This window comes from Marmota flaviventris, chromosome 6 (genome assembly GCF_047511675.1).
Source record: "Marmota flaviventris isolate mMarFla1 chromosome 6, mMarFla1.hap1, whole genome shotgun sequence".
Classification (NCBI taxonomy): domain Eukaryota; kingdom Metazoa; phylum Chordata; class Mammalia; order Rodentia; family Sciuridae; genus Marmota; species Marmota flaviventris.
Window position 1 is genome coordinate 111,153,412 of NC_092503.1, and position 22,246 is coordinate 111,175,657.

The following is a 22,246-nucleotide window of genomic DNA, read 5'->3' on the forward strand; positions in this document are numbered from 1 at the left end:
AGTTTGATCCCCAGCATCAAGAGCAAAATCAAAAACCAGCAAAGTAATATTCTGGGTAGCAGTATAACGATAAGAAAAAATTAGAACATTTGAAACACAGACTATATATTAAATAACAATTATGAATTGGAGATTTATGTAGCATGACAAAAATAAGGTTAATATCAAATAGATTTTATGTCACTTTTTAATCTAAAATAGCATAAACTTCAGTTGGGCATGGTGGTGCACACTTGTAATCCCAACAACTTGGGATTTTGAGGCAGGAAGATCACAAATTTGAGGCCATCCTGGGAACTTAGTGAGACTGTCTCAAAATAATAAAAAGGGCTGGGATGTAGCTCAGGGATAGGGGGCATCAGTAAGTTTAATCCCCAATATTACAAAAGTAAATAAAAAATAAAACAAAATAAGATAAAGTTTAGTGGGGAAGCTTCTAACTATAACAGAGAAAATATATTATACTGGAGAAATTATGTGCCAATAAACAATTGTTCTAAATTCATATTACACACATACTTATAAAACAAGATTATTTTGTTTACATTAAGGCATTGGCTTATCTCTTTAATATTTATTTTGTACCACATAACCAAAGTGGTTGTTGTTGTTGTTGTTTTGAGACAAGGTCTCACTATGTTGCCCAGACAGGCTTTGAATTCCTGGATTCAAGTGATCCTCCTGCATCAGCCTCCCAAGTAGATGGGGCTATAGTTGCACACCACTGTTCCTGGCTAAAGTGCATATTTTTAAAAAATATACTGGCTAGGGGCTGGAGCTGTGGCTCAGTGGAAGAGCGCTCACCTAGCATGCATGAAGCACTGGGTTTGATCCTCAGCACTACATAAAAATAAAATAAAGGTATTGTGTCCACCTACAACTAAAAAAAAAAAAGAAAATACACTGGTCAATATTGTAACAATAAATGCAAATCTTCTCAGTCATCTGGTCCATAGTTCATGCATTATTTTCTTAGTAATTATGTGAGGGAAAGATAAATAAGCATATCTCTTTAAGATTTATGCATTTTCTTTTTTTTAAATATATTTTTTTTAGTTGTTGATGCACCTTTATTTTTTATTTATTTATTTATATGTGGTACTGAGGATGGAACCCAGTGCCTCACACATGCTAGGCGAGTGCTCTGCCACTGAGCCACAACCCCAGCCCCAAGATTTATGCATTTTCTTAGTTGATTATGCATCTAATCAAAATAAAGGCTGGGGCTGTGGCTGAATCCACAAATGCAGAACCCACAGATATGAAGGGTTGACTATACTCAAAATTTATCACATAACAAAGATAATCAAATTTTCTGTGATACATTCTACATATTTTATATAATATGCTATTTTACATTTACTTATGGCCCTCCTTGCCTTTTACAAATAATATGGTTATCCATGTATGGTGGCACATGCCTGTAATCCCAGTCACTTGGGAGACGGAGGCAGGAGGATGACAAGTTTAAGCCAGCCTTGGCAACTTTGTAAAATCCTGTGTCAAAAAAAAAAAGGTGGGGCTGGGGTTGTGGCTCAGTGATAGAGCTCTTGCCTAGCACTGGGTTCGATTCTCAGCACCACATACAAACAAATAAATAAAATAAATAAGTTCATCAACAACTAATAAAATACTTAAAAAAAGGGTGTGGGGGGTGCTGGGGTGTGGCTCAGGGGTAGAACGCTTGCCTAGCATGTGTGAGTCACTGGGTTTAATTCTCAGCACCGCATATAAATAAATGAATAAAATAAAGGTTCATCAACAACTAAAAGCAAAAGTCAGACTTTGTTTCAGACATAGGCTTCTAAAGTAAAACAGTTAAAAAAAAAAAAAAAGCTACCTTTAGGCCGATTACTACAAGCAGCTCTAAACATATCCCATTTATAAATCTTAAGTGCAATCACACCTTGAGAAAAGGGGTTGGACTTTCACAATTTCTAAAATCATAAAATTCTCATAGATCTGGAGAATCAGAATACAAATAGGAAATAAGAATAAATCAATCTATTTCTAAGTATATTTAGTTCCGACATACTAAATATATATTCTAAGTATATGTTTCCTTAGGAAACATCAAAGTTTTAAAAAAATCTAGAATAGCAGCATTTATTTTAAATCCAAGAAGTACTTTTAAATCAAAACACACAAAATAAAAAACAACTTTTACTTTACCAAGAAAATAGATCAATTGATCTTTTTAAGTTATAATAAAAGGGATCATATGTGAAATGTATTGCAGGCAGCTTTTAAAGGTAGTTCATTTTTTTCTCACTTGAACATTACTTATAAGTATTCATTTTTATTAAGTAATCTAAAACTATCATTGTATGATACTATAGATCTTTTACCATGCTCAAAATGGTTAAAATTCAGTATGGACAGCAAGCTAACTCATAAGAAATCAACTTTAATGCACAAATATGTTCAATTGGTAGAATACCAGCCAGCTATGACAAAGTGCAGTAAACTCCCCCCATCCCCTGTACTGGGGATTAAATCCAGAGGCAACTCTACCACTAAACTACATTTTTATTTTTTATTTTGAGACAGGGTCTCTTGGACTGGGGATGTGGCCTCATTGGTAGTGATTTTCTACCAAGTATGAGGCTCTGTGTTTGATCCCTAGCACTGTGAAGGAAAACAAACAAAAAATCATTGAGACAGGGTCTCAACTTAATTACCCAGGATAACCTTGAACTTGCAATCCTTCTCCTGGGCCGATAGAATTACAAGCATGCACCACTGTGCCTGGCACAGGATAGTCCACTTTAATACATAAAATAGCAGTCTCAATACTCCTTGGCTATGTCCAAAATGTTTGTATTTATATAAAAAAATTTAAATTCTCTCCCATATTATGCTTCCCACCAGATTTTGAAATTCCTCATCTTCCCAAATTAGGGTTATTAGCAATAACTAATAAAGAAAGTTGGACCTCATCTGGCAAGGAGGTAAACTTAAAGTTAGTTCTTGTGGTGGTGCACGGACCATTCATGAACTACCTCCAACAGTTCAGGGAGCATATAATGCTCAAGAGCTGTGGTCAGCATCAGTATATTCAAGAATCCATAGAGGGGCTAAGATTGTGGCTCAGTGGTAGAGCGCTCGCCTAGCATGTGCGGGGGGCCCTGGGTTCTATCCTCAGCATTACATAAAAATAAATAAAAAATGAAGCTATTGTGTCCAGTTACAACTAAACAATAAATATTAAAAAAAAAAAAAAAAAGAATCCATAGAAAATATGTGGTGGTACATGTCTGTGCAATCACACCTGGAGAAATTTCACAATTTCTAACATCATAAAATTCTCATAGTGAGGTCCTAAGCAACTTAGTGAGGTCCTAAACAACTTGGTGAGACCCTGTCTCTAAATAAAACTATTTTAAAATGGCTAGGGATGTTGCTGAGTGGTTAAGTGCCCCTGGATTCAATCCTTGGTATCCCCGCCACCCCCGACCAAAAAAAAAAAGCGCTTTTTGGGTTTATGCCAAGTATGCCCTTTAGTAATGTGACCTCAGACAAATTAACCTATTTTTTCTAAGCTTATTACTTAATGTATAAAACTAAAGCTAAAACTTACTCTCTAGGGTAACAGTGAGAATTATTTATTAAATACCCACCAGGTTCTGAAACAGTGTAAAAGTTTAATGAATAGTATTTCTCTTTCCTTCCACTTTCTTCCTTGTGATAATGCTTCAATTGCAGGTCAGGACACAAAGTTTAATTCCTGATGATACAAGAGAGCAATCTGAATTTTGGTTGAACTGCAATAAAAGCCATTTCTAGAAAGGGAACATGTATTTCCTTATTTCCTTGTATACTCAGGTTCAGGACTTTAATTTCAGGCAATATAAGCATTTAATGTGTTTGCAAATGAGAGAGTCAAAGAACCCACAAAAACAGAAAATGTTCAATTTCACAACTTTATTAAACAGAAATTTACAATTAAACAAGCCACAACTTTATAAAGTTGGTTAGGATTTAGGAGAATCTGGGTATAATTAAGTAGATGCGGTACAGTGAAGTCTCAGTACTGGGAATGAAAATACAAGAGGCAGGGAGGGAAAAACAGACCCAAGCCAGTTAGTTGCTCCAGGTTTCTTCCACCTTCCTATGCAGCCTCTGTCTACAGCAGCAACTCTCTTGAAACACACTACAGGGGCAAGCCACCTCAGCACAGCGCACCCTGGGCTCCACCCCAACCAGCCAGGTGCCACTGCAGTGCTTCCACCTTGAGGCTCTGGTCAAGTTCACAATGGCACTCCTCTTCTGTCAGCTCTCCCTTCTCATGCTCATCCCCCACCCCATCACCTTTCTGCCAACTTCCTCACTCTCCATCTTTCCCACTTCTACTACAGAACATTATCCATCAAGAGAGAAGCATGCCATGCAGATGGATTTGGAATGTGTTTAAATCATGCTGCCTCACTGAGCCAAGCACCATTTCTTTTACCCAATTCCACCCACACCTATATGATACTTTCCACAGATTTGCTCCTCTCTCCTTAAACAATTGCTTTGACAAATGACAATGGATCTTTTCAGTGAGCATTGTAGACATTTATTTTGAATTCTATCAGCTACTCCATTCTCCTAATTTCACTTTACTATTAGTTTGTAGCCAATTCTGGGAACAGGAACTTCATGAAAAAGTGAATTGCAGATTCAAAGAGGAAAGAAAGAGAAAGTTAGTTAAGGCAAATACTAGACACTTTCACCTGGCATTATTCAGATCTTTAAAAAATTATTTTCTCAACTGGGTGTGGTGGTACATATCTGTGATTCCAGAGACTCAGGAGACTGAGGCTTCCGGAAAGATTACAAATTCAAGGTCAGCCTCAGCAATTTAGTGGGACCCTGTCTCAAATTTTTTAAAAATTCCCAACATACTTCCTCAGTGCCCTATAATCTGATTTTTTTCCCCATCATATGCAGAGGTCAGAATGTCAAACACTAACAATAGCTGCCACATCCAATGGTCTTCCTAGTGTTTTTTCCTCACAGATCCCTTTAATTGAAGGCATTGCTGATCTCCACCTATCTAGACAAACTGTTTTTCTTTTGGTTCTCATCATTTTTCTCTACCTAGGTTCCCTAGGGTATTCAGTCCACAAATGTTTACTGAGTGCCCAGCTTGTTTTTAAATGCTATGCTAAAGGCTTAGGACAAATCAGTAAACAGGAAAACAAATAATATAAGATGTTCACACCCTATTCCAGAATCTGTTTATAGATGACTGTAGAGCACATTCAAGTTTGGTACAATAATAAGAGGAAACACTTTCTCTTTCATCTCAGTAGTTTATGAGATTTGATTCCTAAATGAACTGTCTTCTGTGGAAAATACAGTATTATATAATGAGTACGAAGTATTATGCAATAATATCTGTATCTGCCATAAAAGTGCAAGTGCTAAATTCTTAAAAGGTAATTCATAACCAGGTATGGTGGCACATGCCCGTAATCCCAGCCCTGGCAATTCAGTGAGACCCTGTCTCAAAATAAAACCTGAAAAAACAAAAATACCCTACTGGGGATGTAGCTCAGAGGTAGAAAACTCCTGGGTTCAATCCCTAGTATAGGAAAAAAAAAAAAAAAGAAAGGAAGTAAGTTCAAGGCAAGTCTCAGAACTTTATGAAACCCTGTTATCAAAATTCGAAAAAAAAAAAAAAAAAAGGGCCAGGCATAGTGGGCACACACCTGTAATCCCAGCAGCTTGGGAGACTGAGCAGTAGGATCACAAGTTCAAAGCTAGCCACAGCAACTCAGTGAGGCCCTAAGCAACTTAGCAAGACTCTGTCTCAAAATAAAAAAATAAAAAAAGGCTGGGGATGTGGCTCAGTGATTAAGCACTGCTGGGTTCAATCTACAGTACCAAAAAAAATTTTTTTTCCAAAAAGGTTGAGGACATAGCTCAGTGTATAACACTCCTGGATTCAATCCCCAGCATCAAAAATAAACAAAATGTAAATTCCTTTTTATTGTGACAAAATATACCATAAGATCTACTACTGTGGGGGCTGGGGTTGAGGCTCAGTGGTATAGCTCTTGCCTACCATGTGTGAGGTACATGGTAACAACAACAAAAAAAAAATCATTGAGACATTGATTCTCAGCACTGCATATAAAAAAAATAAAGGTCCATTGACAACTAAAAAAAAAATACTATTTTAACCATCTTTAACATACAGTTCAGAGGCATTAAGTACATTGACTGTGCTGTGTAACCTACTATCCAGCTCCAGAATTTTTTCATTATCCCAAATTAAACCTCTAATAATGAGTTAAATCCAGTAACTCATTTTTTTTAATTAATTAATTTTTTTTATGTGTGCTGAGAATCGAACCCAGTGCCTCATGCATGCTAGGCAAGTGCGCTACCACTTGAGCCACATCCCCAGCCCCCCAGTAATTCATTTTTAACCACAGTGATTTTCATGGTCAAATGCCCCCATCCCCAATATCTTCCTGTTTTGCTGCCCACCTAACATTCCAGGACTCATCATTGAAGTCACCCTCCTGCAACTCTCTCAATTCCCTAGCACCTCCCTACCTCTATCACATCTGCAGGGAAAATCTCCAATCTTAGTTAAACCCATCAACTGCCTGCTCTTTGCTGCCCTTTTCAACAGCTGAACATTGCTCACAGAAAATTATACACATAGCTTGGCTGATTAGTTCCACCTCAAATTCATGACTCCAAGACAGCCAGACATTCAACACCACCCAGCAATCCTACCTTGCTTCCCACTGAGTTCCTTGTCCTGCTGCCCAAGGTGAGGTGTCCATTTCTCCTGAAACCAGTCACTACCCCTTCTTCCTTTACTTTAAGTTGCTGGCCTTGCCTCCAGCTTCACTGAGAAAACAGAAGCCATCAGAATGTAAAGTCCTATATTCTGCCTCCATTTGTAGATCTCCTTGCACTTTGCCCGTATTTCTCTGCCTTCTCCCCTACTATGCAGTAAGTCATCCTGTACCCACCTTAGGCAAAACCTCTTCTTATGTTCTGAATTCTTTCCCACTTTCTTAAGAATTCTGTGCATTTGGGGCTGGGGTTGTGGCTCAGAGGTAGAGCCTAGTATGCATGAGGCACTGGGTTTGATCCTCAGCACCACATAAAAATTTTTAAAAATAATGATATTGTATCCACCTATAACTAAAAAATAAATATTTTTTAAAAAAATAATTCTGTGCATTTTGGTACTTTCCTTTCTCTTCTGCATTAATCTCCCTATTAGGTATTCTTAGCCTATTTGAAAATGTTCTTTTATCTCCCACAATTTTTTTTTTTTTAAAGTATTCTTCCTTGGGTTGAAAGAATAGCTCAATGGTAGAGCACTTATCTATGCCTAGCATGCACAAGGCCAGGGTTCAATCCTCCAACACCACAAAAAGAAACAAGGAAACAACAAAAAGCCATCTCTTTGTACCCATCCCTTATCACTGCTGTGCTATTTCTCTCCTCATAGCATTCACCTCACTTCCCATTCTCTCTTTAACACATCCCAATCTGGCTTCCATCCTCATATACCACTATTTGTTAAAACAGTCACCCAACATTGCCAAAGCCAAATGGACATTTTCCTATCCTTACTTTTCAGCAGCATTTTATGAAGGTGACCATTCCCTCTTTCTTGAAGGATAAAATACTCATTCTCCCACTTTAATGGCTGAGCCTTTTCAATCTCCTTGACTTAACCTATAGTCATTAAAAGTGGTTAGGGCTTGATCTTAAGGCCTCTATGTTCACAAATGATCTCAGATAGTTCCATATCATACCATCTGCACACTAGAGACTCCCAACATTATGTCCAGTCTAGACCTCTCCTCTCAGCTCAACTCAAGTATTCGCTCTCCACCTGACTCTCCCTTTGGATATCTCACAAGAATATTTAAAACAACAGATTCCACAAGAACTTTTTACCTACCTTCAACCACCTATTCCTCTTCCAGTCTTCTCCAACCAGCAAATGGAACCATCAGTCACCCTAGATTTAGACAAAAGCCTAAAGGCATCCTTGATTCCTCTTCCTCTTTTCCAGAGCCAACTCATTATGTAAAGCCTTTTGATTCCATCTCTAAAGTATATTTGAAACCTGCCATCTACTTTTCTCTATCTTCATTGCCACTCTACTTGCCTAAGATACCATCGGTTTGGGGTTGAATGTTGCAATAACCTAACTTCCCTCTCTGCTTCTTCTCTTCCTCCACACAGCAGACAGGAGCAAAACAGGAGCTTAAAACTTTAAAAACAAAAACAGGAGCAGGGTGGGTGATGCTTGCCCACAGGTGGTGCCTGCCCATAGCACTAGGGAAGCTGAAGCCAGGGATCACTTTAACTTCTTAAGAGTTTAAGATCAGCCTGGGTGACATAACAACACCCTGTCTAACAAATGAGAAGGAGAAGAAAAGAAAGAAAACAAACAAGGGCTGGGAGTGTAACTCAGCAGTATTGTGATGTTTAGCATGTGTGTGAGGTACTGGGTTCAATCCCTAGTACCCAAAACCAAAACAAAACATACCACTACCCTAATTAAAATCCTTCAATAGCATCTCATTGTCATTCCAGTAAAATCTAAAAATCCCTCTATGGCCTAATACAAGAGACCCTGCAGAAGCTTTCCAATGTCATCTCATTCCATTCTCCCCTTGTTCCCAGTAGCCTTCCCTTCAGCCTAACACCTGCCTTCAGGTCTTTACACTTTTCACAGGCCTGAGCCTGAAATACAGCCCCAGTTTTTCACATGGTTAGCACAAGCTTGTGTTTCAAGTCTCAGCTCCAATGTCACCTCTTCTAAGAAACTCTTCTTGACCCTTACTAGCCAAAATGGTCTGTTCTAATACTCTTTTAGATCCACCATGCACTTCTTAAGTTTTTCTTAATCTGTAATTACCTCAGTTGTTTTCTCTCTTCCCAATTATGCTGTAAATCCCAAGTGCAGATATCCTGTCTTGAATTCCTCTAAAGCCTACTTTTAAATACAGCTTTTTCCCTCTACACTGCCTTATTTCAAGCTTTATTGGATTTTAGTCAAAGGTTGCAATTACTTTGGCATTTGCCATGAAAAACAAAGGAAGAAATGCCAGAAAATTAAAAAAAAAAAAAACAAAAAACTGGCACTCCACCCACTCAGTGATCAGACTGATGTAGACTGCACATAGGCATTCAACAGTTATGCCTTACAAAAATTTTCAAACAGGAAAGAGAAATGTGGACATACTACCTACTAAGATGGTGTAATTCTGACATCTACATGAAAAATTTAGGTTGGTTTTCCATTTCTATCATATTGGGAATTAAATACAAGACCTTGCACATGCTAGGTAAGCACTATACCACAATTACACTCCCATTTCCCTTCACCATTTTAAATCTTTTTTATTTTGAGCCAGGACCTCCCTAAATTGCCCAGGCTGACCTGGAACTTCTGATCTGCCACCACACCCCCAAAATGTAGGGGATCACTTTAATCTTAAGAGTTCAACATCAGTCTAGATAACATAGCAACACCCTGTCTAAACAAATGAGAAGGGGAAAAAAAAAAAAACAAGAGCTGGGAGTGTTAACTCAGCAGTATTGTGCTGCTTAGCATGTATGTGAGGTACTGGGTTCAATCCCTAGTACCCCAAACCAAAACAAAACATTCTACTACCCTAATTAAAATCCATTCTCCTTAATGATTATAAAACATAACTGTAATTTGAGAATAAAAAAAAAAAAAGAGCTAGCACAAAAGAAGGAAAATACATGATCTTTGCTCTGGAGTTAGACCCCATTACTTGACCAGGTTCTCATTTTAGTTAGGTCATCTGTTCAGCACCTGTTCTAGGTGTTTCTTCCTGAACTGTTTTTATTCATACTGTTATTCGGTTTCATGTTTAGAATGATTTGTCCATCCTACTTTCCAAAACCCAAAAGATATGTCTACAATTCAAAACTCAGGAAACAATCCTTTCCTATAAGGATTTATCTCTAGGTCTTTATATCAGTGTCTTCTCTACTCTATTCCTAATTCCTGTATAAATCTTGGATGCAAGTCTATTTTAGTTACACAGCTGTCTTGACTAAACTAGATAGTTTGGCTAGACTCAAGACACCCATACGTTATATAACTTCTCAAAAGAATGAGACAATCTACTTTTTAAAATGTACTGACTTTAAAATCGCAGAATACCTAAGCCTTATTCTACAAGATAATAATTTCAAGACTTGACAAACAGCCAGGAGAAAAATAAAAACGAGAATAATGTGAAGTATACTGTGCAAAACTCAAAATGATATAGACCTTAATTCCCATGTTCCAAATCAAAAAGGAACACAGTCAATACAGTATATTCCAAATACATATCTGTTATGCTGAAATCACTTGAAAAGCTTTGGATAATAGGCTCCTATTCAAATGAGAGGGTCCTGGGCAGAATTTCAGTCCTGGAGGGGGGGTTAGGGTTGTAATGAAGTTGGGAGTCAGAGGTTAAAACTGAGATTGCCTAACACATTATTAAAAGGACACAACTGGTCCTAGCAAATAATGATACAAATCTATATTTTAAAAACATCTCCCCAGTTGATTCTGTCAGACTGGGAAATCATGGGTGTAAATCAAAAGCTTTTGGAATTCAATGTGGATTTTAGCACTTAAAATGGCAAGACCTTGAACAATCAGGCCATTCCTATGAACATTAATTTCTTTCCTAATAAGCAGATAATAAGATCAATATTTCAGGGATGATGTAATAAATAGGAATTATATAAAGCACCAAACACAGTTCCTGGCATAGAGTAGATTGTTTAATATATGGTGGGTTTTGTTAAAGGGTATCTAACATTCACTACTTGTTCATGGACACATCTACTGGTGCCACTGTTACTTTTCTCCATGAGAATTTAACTATTCACTCTTCGGACTCCTACAGAGATAAGAGATTTATAGGCTTTCAGTAACAATTTAAGACCTTCAAGTACACCCCTTTTACTATAGAGCTACTACCCCAAGGATACTTATTTTTGGATGATTTCAGGTACAGTCTTCTTTTAAAGGGAAAGGAAAAAAGTAAAGTGGTTTAAAGCAAGTTAACGTTTTCAGATGGGAGTTCTAAGCAACTTTTAATTCACTATCACTTGAAGTAATACCAAAGCAAACCATGTTAAAATCATAAAACCCATCACCTTCCCGTATTTTGGCCAAATAAATATATCTCCAGGATTTTTACAATCACCCAAAAAAGAAAACACAGGGTACCTATGAGCAGATAGGCACTGTCTTCAACTGTCCTTTTGTTGCTGTTTGTTTTTAATTTTGTAACCGGCTTTGCCTACTCTCAATAACTGGAAAAGGATGAAGATAAAGCTTTAATACCCGGCCCTCCAGCCGGGCCAGAGAAAACAAAGCCGCCGTGTCTGGCCTTAGGAGAGAAGGCAGGAACTCCTCACCTCCAATTTGACCAGGGGGATGCGGAGATAAGGGAGGAAACCCATCAGCCGCGAAGTCGCCCTCGGGTCACCTTTCCCCTCAGAAACCTGTGGGATCGAGCAAGTCGCCGCCCCAGCCCCTTCCCACAGCCAGCAGACGGCCTGGTATTTTGGGTCTAGGGGTGTGGGAACGGCGAGGGCTGCGTGGCCCCGGTCCCATCTACAGAACTCAGCGTCCCGCGCGCAGCTCCGCTCCGCCTGGCACCGAACGTCGCGGCGCCCGGGCAGGTGAGGCGACCACGGAGGGCGCCGCCCGCGCCGCGAGGGAAGATGGCGCCCGCCGAGCAACTGCGCCACCAGCCCTGGCGACAGGCCAGGCTCAGCGCCATCTTAGCGCCTTCCAACCCCCCACCCCCCACCCCCAAGATCCCGCATTCTGGGCCACTCCGAGGCGCGAGCGGCGTCGGGTTCGCGCACTCTCGGCCAAAAAATCGCCGCCACTGCCTCTGGTCTCTTTCAGCCGGCCGGACAGCGTGGGCCGCGCAGGAGGCGCCTGCCTGGGCCGCGGGTCCTCCGCGCGGCGCGGGGGCTCGGCCCGGCCCGGCTCAGGGTCCACGGCGGTGCTTCGGAGCCAAGCAGCAAGGCGACCGGGAAGGGGCAGTCCCGCCGGCAGGTGCGCGCCGCGGGCTGGGGCCGGGTGGTCGGCCGGCCTGAGCTCTCCACGCCGCGGCCCGACCGAGGCCCTCCTGCTCTTCGCGCCGCGGCCGCCCTCAGATGCGGCGGGAAGTAGGAAGCCAGAATGAAAAATAAACCCGGTTCCAGCCGCCGCCGCCGCCGCCTCCCTCCCCACCCTCTTCTCTCCCCTCCCCCGACGCGGGGTCCATTTTGCTGAGAAGAAAGAAAATGGGATTCACACCCAAGAGCTTCCGAGAGAGAAAAGAAACGAGGGGGGGAAAACCGAGGGGAGGAGATTGGAAAAGCTTATTTTTCTTGCTCGCCTGCCGTCACTCCAGGCCCTCCCTGCCCCCTGCTTGCGGCCCCGCCGCGCTGTCCTCCCCTCTCCGAGCCCCGCTCCCTCCTTCCCGGCTCCCGGCGGCTCCGGGGGGCGGAAAACACACTCACACTCGCGCACACAACTAATTTTAAACCGGCTCAATCAATGAGTCATTAAAAGGCTTCCTTCCCCTCCCCTCCCCACCACCAACCGCCACGCCACCCCCTTCCCGGCCTCTCCCTCTCCCCGCTCCAGAAATTTGCATCCGCGGAAAAGGAGAGAAAAAAAAAAAAGAAAAGCGCCGAGGCCCCCACCCCGCCGAGGCGCCCCCGGCCCGGCCCCGCCGCCCCCTGCCCGCCTGCGCCCCCGCCCGCGACACTGAACTTGGTCTTCCCGGGGCCCCGGCAGCGCTGGGAAAGGCATAAACACTCGATTCCCCTTTTCTCCGTGTCCATTAAACATCCACCCACCACCACCATCACCCACCCACAAACCCACCCCCCCCCCCCAAAAAAAAAAACACAGCCTTAGCCAATAGCTCTCTGGGCTGAAACCTAATATCCTGGTTTTGGTAACTCGGTGTTTAATTTGCTCCTCTTTCTTTTCTGTCTGGAGATAGATCTCCAGCCCCCCCTCTCTCGCTTTTTCCCTCCCCGAAGGGAAGAGGCAGAGGAAGGAGGTTGTGTGTTTTTTTTTTCTCCTTGAAATTTTTATCACAAAATTATAATACACTCAAAGGGAAACTCACCGTCATGAAAAAGCAGTGCCTTGTCAACGGGGTTTCTGCGCCATCGCACCAGGGGCGGCGGCGGCGGCGGCAGGCGCGGGGCGCGGGGCGCGGGCGCGGGAGCTCCCGGCCGAGCGGCGCCGGCCACACGCGCTCCGCTCTCTCTCTCGCTCACCCCCGCGCCGGGCGGCGGGCGCCCGCTCCCCGCGCCCGCCCGGCCTTCATGCTCTGCGCCCGGGCAAACCGCTCTCCTGCTCGTCTACCTCCAAACTTCGGTTCTCGCCTGACAAAAAATGTGGAGATTACAATTTTTTAATTAAAAATTTTTTAAAATCAATTCCAAGACTGCCAATTCCTGTTTCCTTTAAGATTATAACTTTGGAAGGTATTGGGGTTTATTTAAGAAACAGGTTATTTGGTCTTTTTTTTTTTTTTTTTTCCTAAAGATGTACAAGATGCGTACTAATTCTCCGCAGGCGCCTTGCGCGCGCGCGCGCAGACACACACACACACACACACACACACACACACACACACACTATAGTTTTAGTTGATTCGATTGAGGGGGTAGTTAAAGACAAAAAAAAATGCTTATTTGCATATACCTTTTTAAAACTACAACACAGCTTTTAACTTAGTTATTTGGCAAATAACATACTAACTTTTAAATGTACTAAACTTTCCTTTGCAACATCCTTTTTTCATTCCAAAATGCTGTGAAACTTTTATGTCAACATTAAAAAGGAAAACAAAACTAGCGATTAAGATGAAAGTGAGGAGCTGAGTAAATCACACTCCAACTCTTATGTCTTCTATTTATGTAGATAGCTTTTACTTTTCTATTTGTGGAATTTGTCTTAACCCCCATTCTTAAAAAGGAAGCTACAAAACCTTTTTAACACTCTTTGATCCAAGTATAATTACCACCTGTTTTAAATTTCAAATTGTTGCACCTTCTCTCTAAACCATTTAGTATCCAAAGCATTTAAGTAAATGTTAATTATGTTAGTATATGTAGAGTTCCTATAGTCTAAATTAACTACAAATGCCCACAAAATAGAGTTTTGTTGTCTTAAAAAAAAAAATCCAAGATAGGTAAAGGATGTCTAAGAATGTAACTAGCTTCAAGTAATACATATGGAGGGGAGAGGAGGGAAAATGGGAGTAGGAAAGATGGTGAAATGAGATGGACATCATTACCCTAGGTACATGTACAACTGCACAAATGGTGCGACTCTACAGTGTGTAAAACCAGAGAAATGAAAAGTTGTGCTCCATTTGTGTATAATGAATCAAAATACATTCTGCTTTCATGTATAATTAGAACAATTTTTTAAAAAAGTACATATGTAAGCCTCAAAAATGTTCTAAAATTATTTTAAATTAGTTTGTGAGTTCCGAAGGAGTCCTGTCAATAAAGAGAATGTTCAAATAAAATTATCCTAGATTTAAATTTTTTAAATAAAATTGGTTTCTAAATCCCTTAGTATTAAAAAAACTTAATGGTGCAGATAGGGGCATAGCTCATGGTAGATGTGCTTACATGCAATATGTGGTGGGTTCCATCCCCAGCACCAAAACAAACAAACAAACAAAAAGCAATGGTAGTGCACCTCTTTGCTTGCTTGTTAAGGATACTGTTGCTAGACTATATTTCACAAAAATAAATGTGTCAAGGTAGACATACAATGTTGTCATATTCAACACAGAAGATCCTTTTGAAAAAAAAAAAATCTTGTTCAAGTAGCTGCCACTTTATCATTCACAATGTATGTTTTGTATTTAAAAGCTCCTTAAAATTCAATGACTTAGTACCACAGTATCACTGAAGTGTTTTTCTCAGAAGATGGTTTGCTTCAAATTCAGCCAAGGCCTTCCTAAAACAGTAGTCTTTGCATAAATTAGCATATTCCTTTACACTCCATGATTGGACCAACCAGTTTTCTCAGTGGCTTGGGAAAATTTTAAGCATGTTTTAAAAAGTGCCTCTGGATTGGCTGGAATTTAATTATAATATTCATTTGGAAGAATTACATTTCAAGAGTCCATGGATTATTCATTGCAATTAGGACCCACCAAGCAAGTTGTTCCAAAGTTTCAATGAAATATTAATGGATTTCAGAAAAATATCCTCTTTGGTTGTCCAAAACCCCCAGAAATCAGAAATCTGACTTTAAAGATGACCCTGATTTTTTTTTAAATTTTATTTTATTGGTTCTTCTTAGTTAATACATGACAGTAGAATCCCTTTTGATAAAATTATACATGCATAGGATATATCTTATTCTAATCAGAACACCCATCTTGTGAGTGGGCATGATGGTGGGGTTCACTTAGATAATTTCATATGCAAACATAAGAAAATTGTTAGATTTATTCCACTGTCTTCCTGATTTGATTATTACACAATGTTACATGTACTGAAATCATATTGTACCCCATAAATATGTATAATTATTTCATAAAAGGAGAAAAAATCTGAATCTGTATACTCATAAAATGGGTCCTGGCACACTGCAGTCTTTTTAGAAAATAATAAGAGCATTGACTTTTACCAGGAGCCTACAAGGTGTCACAAAGCATTATACTAAATACTTCCATATGTTACCAGGAGCCTTCACTCAAAACTGTAGAATAAGGTCTGGTTATCCTGTTATTTTTCAGATGAAGCTGCCAATGGTTTCAAGTAATTTGCCAAAGGTCATCAGTCTAATAAGGGCTGATGTGAGGATCCTGGTCTGATGAATTCCCAAACTCGCCCTCTGTCAGTAAAAAGTATCTTGGGAACAAGCCGTCTGGCTGCGTCACTGTAAACCTTAGAGTCTAGTGGTGAGGCACAGGCAGAGGGGACAACCTTGTTATTAGTCAAGACCTACTTTGAGAATGCCAGTTGTCAAATCTAATTTTAAATCTGGAGGAATGGTTTGAAAAATAGTGAAACAGCAGTGGAGAATCTCAGCTTTCTCAGGTATCACCAAAATTATAATCAATTTATAATATGGCAAAACAAAAACAACTTCTTAATTTCCCCTATATGATTACAAAATTTAACATTTAATTTTAATTTGATTTTATTTGTTCTACAGATGGAACTTGGGGTGTTGCACATACTAGGCAAGCACTCTGCACCTGAGCCATTTCCCTGGCTCCCAAAATTTAATATTTTAAATAAGAGGGGTGATTTTCTATGTAAAATTTACAACAGTCTTGTAAATACACAGGATTTGGTATTGAATAAGATTAGAAAACTTTTTAAGAGAAAAGTTCTTAAAATAGCTTTCCTGTATGCAGATTATTTCAATTGTATTGTCTATGATTTAATTATATATAACTAAGTGGTCATTCCTATGACTCCCACCCATGTCTGTGACCTAGAAAGAAGGTCAACTGGATACACACACACACACACACACACACACACACACACACGATGTAATTACAACTGAAATGTTCTAGCATGTGTTTGGGCCTCTGAATAAACAGGCTCAATGTCCACATACAATGAAAAATGAAAGTGGGACTGGGAGCTGGGCACAGTGGTGCATGCCTGTAATGCTGGTGGCTCAGGAGGCTAAGGCAGGATGATCCCAGTTCAAAGCCAACCTTTGCAACATAGTAAGGCCTAAGCAGTTTAGCAAGACCCTGTCTCAAAATTTAAAAATTTTAAAAGGACTGGAGATGTGGCTCAGTAGCTAAGCACCTTTGGGGTCAATCTCTGGTACAAAAAAGAAAAAAAAAAAAAAAAAAAAAAAAGAGGCTGGGAATATAGCTCAGTGGTACAACTCTTGCCTAGCATGCTCAAGACCCTAGAAATGATCCCCTAAACCTGAGGGTCATATTTAAAGTGGTTTACTTCCCCCCCTTTTTCCAAATGTTCCATTGGTTGTTAGACCATTCTCGTTAGAAGAAAATGCATAGAAGAGATTAAATAGTGATATGCATGATCAGATGTGTCTACCACAGAAATACCAAAATATCCAATGAGTTAGTAAGTGTTCTACACAGTGTTTGTGGGATAAAAAATGAAAAATTCTCAATATGCACCAGGGACATACCTTTACTTTTATCTCTAGAGGCACTTAGATTCTGGGGCTTAAGCTTATCGCTCTGTAATCAGTCTAATTTAGGTTCAAATTCCACCTTTCTTTCTCACAGGCTTCTGGTTTTGAACAAGTCATTTTGCCCCTTGGAATCTCAACTTCCTCATCTACAAAATGGGGATAATTATAGTGCCCAGCTCCCAGAGTTATTTTAAGGACTCAGGAACTAGTGCATGTACAATGTTTAGCATGGTACCTGAAACATAATAACAGTCCCATACATTCAGCTAACATTGTATTACCTTATTTTAGATACATTTCAGGTTGAGTCCTGTGAAATCTCCCCATATGAATAACAAATGGCGACCTCCTATGATTGAGTCTAATATATCTCGCTTCCTTCCTTCCTGGCTAGGGAGCTCCTCCAGGGCAATGAGTCATCTCCAGCTTTAGATTCTCTAAGGGCCTAGCAGCATACTTTGTATATAATTAGCTCACAATCAATATTTTTGGGTTAAAGGAGAAACAGCCCACTTCATGATATCTATAAGAATACAAGAAATGAGAGCTGGGGCTGACTCAATGGCACATATCTGTAACCCCAGCTATTAGAGAGGCTGGGGCAGGAGGATTGAGGATTTCAAGTTTGAGGCTAGCCTGGGCAATTTAGGGAGATCTTGTCTTAAAATATAATTTAACAAAGGGCTAGGGCCTAGGCACCATGGCCTGTCATCCCAGTGATTTGAAGGCTGAGGCAGGAGGATCACAAGTTCAAGGCCAGCCTCAACAACTTAGAGAGACCCTGTCTCAAAAGAAAACATAAGGGGCTGGGGTTGTGACTCAGTGGTAGACCACTTGTCTCACATGCTTGAGGCAGTGGGTTCAATTCTCAGTACTACATAAATAAAGAAAATAAAGGTATTGTGCCCTCTACAACTTAAAAAAAAAAAAAATAGTTAAAAAAAAAAGAAAACATAAAAAGGGACTAGGTATGTGTACAGTGGTTAAGTGACCCATTGAACCCCTGATTTTAAAAAAGGAGGTGTGGCTGGAGTATAGCTAGTGATAAAACATGCATAGTACATATGAGATCCTGCATTCAATTCTTAGCCCCAAGTGGAAAAAGTCATGCTACAGAGTATATGAAGAAGGAAGGAGGAGAAGAAATAATGATTATATCTCTATCTTGAGACCCATATATCAAGGGAGTAAAGTCAGTCCCCCTAAATTATATTGTCCACCATGCATTATGATTTTGTTGGGATGAATTCAACTACTTTGTATAACTATGATGCTCTAATTAAAAAAAAAAAAAAAAAGGTAGGAAGGATCAAATAATAGGTCTACAGAATCCTTCCTTTTGTATTTATTATATAACTTTTTAAAAGTGTTTTTTTTATTTAAAAAAATTTTTGATGGTACTGGGAATTAAACCCAGGGGCTCAGGGCTGGGGTTGTGGCTCAGAGGTAGAGTGCTTGCCTTGCACATGTGAGGCACTGGGTTCAATCCTCAACAGCAGATAAAAATAAATAAACAAAATAAAGATATTAAAAAAAAAAAAAAAACCACACAGGGCTCACACATGCTAGGCAAGTGCCCTACCAAATGCCACTGCCCTACATCCAACCTGTGCCTTGCATGTAATAAATATTCAATAATAGTTCCCATTGCTGTTGTGGTTGTTGCCATTATTAAAAGGAATGTGGAACTGTTTTCAAAGCAGTGATATTGAAGTGATTACAAATGTTTTCAATATCTTGCCTGCATTATTTTGTTTGATATATGACTATGAATGCTTTAAGTCATCTTTGTATAGACTAAGGCTATTCCAGTCATAACATATTTTAAGCTGGTTATTTTCTCTGACAGACATTAAAAAAAAATATCTGAACTCCTACAAGTTTCCAGTACAAGGATAAGGAGTTAATACAAAACAGCAGAACTGTTGGGAGAAAAAAAAAAAAAAAGACATTCAGCACTCCCACTGGCCTTCGTGTCTTACACATCTTGCCTGTTTCCCGACACAGAAGTGAGGGGGAGGACAGCCATCAGCCCTCTGGTTAGGAGGGCACCACTTGCTGCTGGAAGGCGGGGCTCTGCAGCATTACTCCTCCCAGGGACCCTGGTCCTCCACCAGGACTCTCCTAAACATAACCTCCTTCCAGGTGACACATCCAGGAGAGTGGTGGATTGTAGAGGAAAACAGAATGGAGTTCACATAATCAGGCTTTGGGGGGCCACCTGGTGAGACAGCCAGCCTTGAAGATAGGATCGCTATGTGAGGGGACTTGCTCAAGAAATGTCATGTCCTTTCTGAAAATGAAACTATTGAGAGCTAAAACAGCTTTAGAAAGAACCACCCCCAATAGATGACTTATAAAGATAAGTTGAAGACAAGGAAAATAGTTGGCTAAGAAAACACCAGGAAATTCTCCACACTGAAGAAAAAACTGAGGGAGTGGAGTGGAGACACCATGTAGCTTTTTTTATTTTTTAAAGCAGAGATTGAACCCAGGGGGGTTCAACCACTGAGCCACATGCATATCCCTTTTTTTATTTTGTGACTGGTTCTCAGTTGCTTAGGGCCTCAGTAAGTTGCTGAGTCTGGCTTTGAATTTGCTATTCTCCTGCTTCGGCCTCCAGAGCTTCTGGGATTACAGGCATGCACCACTGTGCCCAGCTTCTACAAGTATTTTAATCACTAAAAAGTCACATTCTTATTTGAGCACAGAATAGTTAAAAGATATTTAATAATTATTGTTGTTAGGTACTTTTAGAGCCCTCAGACTATATAATTCTCTCTTTCCTAAATCTTACAATTACTAGTCCCCAGGTACCCTAATATTGTATAGTTGACGCCATGAGCAAAAAGACAAATACTCTCATACCTCAAAATGTTTATACGTTTCTCTCAGTATGAATCATACCAATCAACCAGTTGGGCATATTTATTCAGTCTCTTGTGAGTTAAGTTGACTTGAGTCAGGTCTAAGACAATCAGGAGGTTGTTCAGAGATCAACAGAGCAAAGGACATAGGTGCTTTGGAGTAATAGTTCTAGTATAGGCCTGGTCAAAACTTGATGAGTTATTCCTGTCCCATACACTGAAACTCATAATGGATTATCTCTTCTCAATTTGCTTTCTCTCCACTGTTTGTAGCACCTACCTTTCCCCTAGATTATCCCCCTGGATATTTTAGGATTGTCTATGATTCCTCTTCATTCCTTCTTCTCCCTCAAACCACATAACCAGCCTCTAAAATCTCCCTCAAACCTAGTCTCTCTTTGCCACCATTTACCCACCACCACTCTTAAGTCCTCTCCCTTGCTTGGCCATCCATCAATCTTCTCTTTAAACAACTGCAAAAATAATTTTTGTAAATCCCAAAGTTAGTTGAGTCATACCTCCATCAGCACCTCACTGCCTGGGGAAGCTTATTAAAAATATAGATTCCTTGGCTTGGGGTGTAGCTCAGTGGTAAAACTCATGCTTAGCATAGATGAGGTCTTGGCTTTCATCCCCAGCACTACAAAATAAAATAAAACACAGATTCCCAAGCCCAAAACCCATAACCAGTAAATGAGACTTTCTCGGAAAAGTAAATCTCAACCATATATACTTTCCTGTTTTTAAACTTAATTTTATTGTTTTGGTACTGGGGATTGAACCCAATGTCTCATGAATGCTAAGTATATCCTCTACCACTGAGCTACACCCTCAGCCCTGAAGAGTACTTTCAACTGGTTCATTAACTGGCCCTTCCTGCTGCCCCGGATGTATCTCTGGCCACACCTCTCCTAGTATCCTGTGTCTTGAACAAACATGTCCCATTTTGGGCTTCCCTTTCCCTATGCCTGATATACCCTTCTTCCTCAGGGCAAATCTTCTACTCTCCAAGTCCCAGGTCCAACGCTGCTCCTGTGGGAAGCCTTCTTCCACTCCCACATCAGTGGTTTTCCAACATCCTTGCCTGAGATTCCACCCCCCCCCCAAAAAAAAATATATTTCATGTTGCAATGCAATAGATATGTAACTAAAACAAAGGCCTTCAAAAACAATGTCCAAATTTACTCTGGAGGACACAATTGGATAGTTTCATTCCATGCTATCTCAGTTTTACAAATGTTTTAGACACCTTGTAAAAGGATTTCATGATCTGCTGATGGAGGTGACTCCCACTTGAAACACTGCTTAAAATGAGTGAATGACTCCCTTCTCTTCACATCTGATACAGACACACCTCCATTATCCCATTCATCACACTCTACAGTAATGACCCCTTTATGGTCTGTTTTCACCTCCACCTCCCTCCTGGAAATCTACACATGCCACAATTAAGTCAGCACATCTTTGGCAGTTGCACAGCTGTTGACAAATGCAGAAATGAGAATATTGAGGAAGGAATATTTTAATTGCTTTTGCTCAGGTCCAATCTCCTCCCCCTTGTATCTGCTTGCAGTTCACAGCATAATCTATTGGCAACTCCCCAGAGGCTAGGCCTGGGAATTAGTTTCAACCCTGAAGTTAAAAGAAGAAGAAGAAAGAAGAAAGAAGAAAGAAGAAAGAAGAAAGAAGAAAGAAGAAAGAAGAAGAAGAAGAAGAAGAAGAAGAAGAAGAGTCATTGTATTTCAACACAATATCACTAAGGTGTAAATTATTTTCCTTTTCAAAAATAAAAACCACACACACACACACACACACACACACACACACACACAAAACCAACCAGGAAATATCTCGTGGGGTTGCTAGTTTGCCAAGATAGTACAAATGTGGGCAAACAAATCTCTCACTTAGATACTTAGAAGCAAACATTTAAAAACCTCAAAACCCTCCTGCTTCCGTACCACTTCAGAGAGGAAAGCCCCTGCTGGGTGGGTGCTGACAGAGGCCTCTCTATCCCTCTTGCCTAAAGCTCCACTTCTCACTAGGCTGTCCCCATCACCACACACAGATGCAAAAAGTAGGAAAAGCAAAAGGAAACCAGAGCAGCCAAAAGAACCGCGGCAATGAACCCGGGCGGCAAGTTCGGAGAGAAGGGTACCTGTGATGGATGGATGCGCGAGAGCACGGC

General features: G+C 40.4%; 1 protein-coding gene across 6 annotated transcripts in view; it reads right to left on the reverse strand.

Annotated features, from left to right (window-relative positions):
• Positions 1-22,246, reverse strand: part of Bicral (BICRA like chromatin remodeling complex associated protein) — a 106,654-nt gene that overhangs the window by 66,252 nt on the left and 18,156 nt on the right. For 4 of the 6 annotated variants that reach the window (XM_071613381.1, XM_071613376.1, XM_071613378.1 and 1 more), the window contains exon 2: positions 13,152-13,413. The gene's annotated coding sequence lies outside the window, so the exon portion shown is untranslated. Of the gene's footprint in view, positions 1-3,620; positions 3,728-13,151; positions 13,570-22,246 lie in introns of those variants that run through there. The other 2 variants (XM_071613380.1, XM_071613377.1) reach the window with 2 other exon arrangements.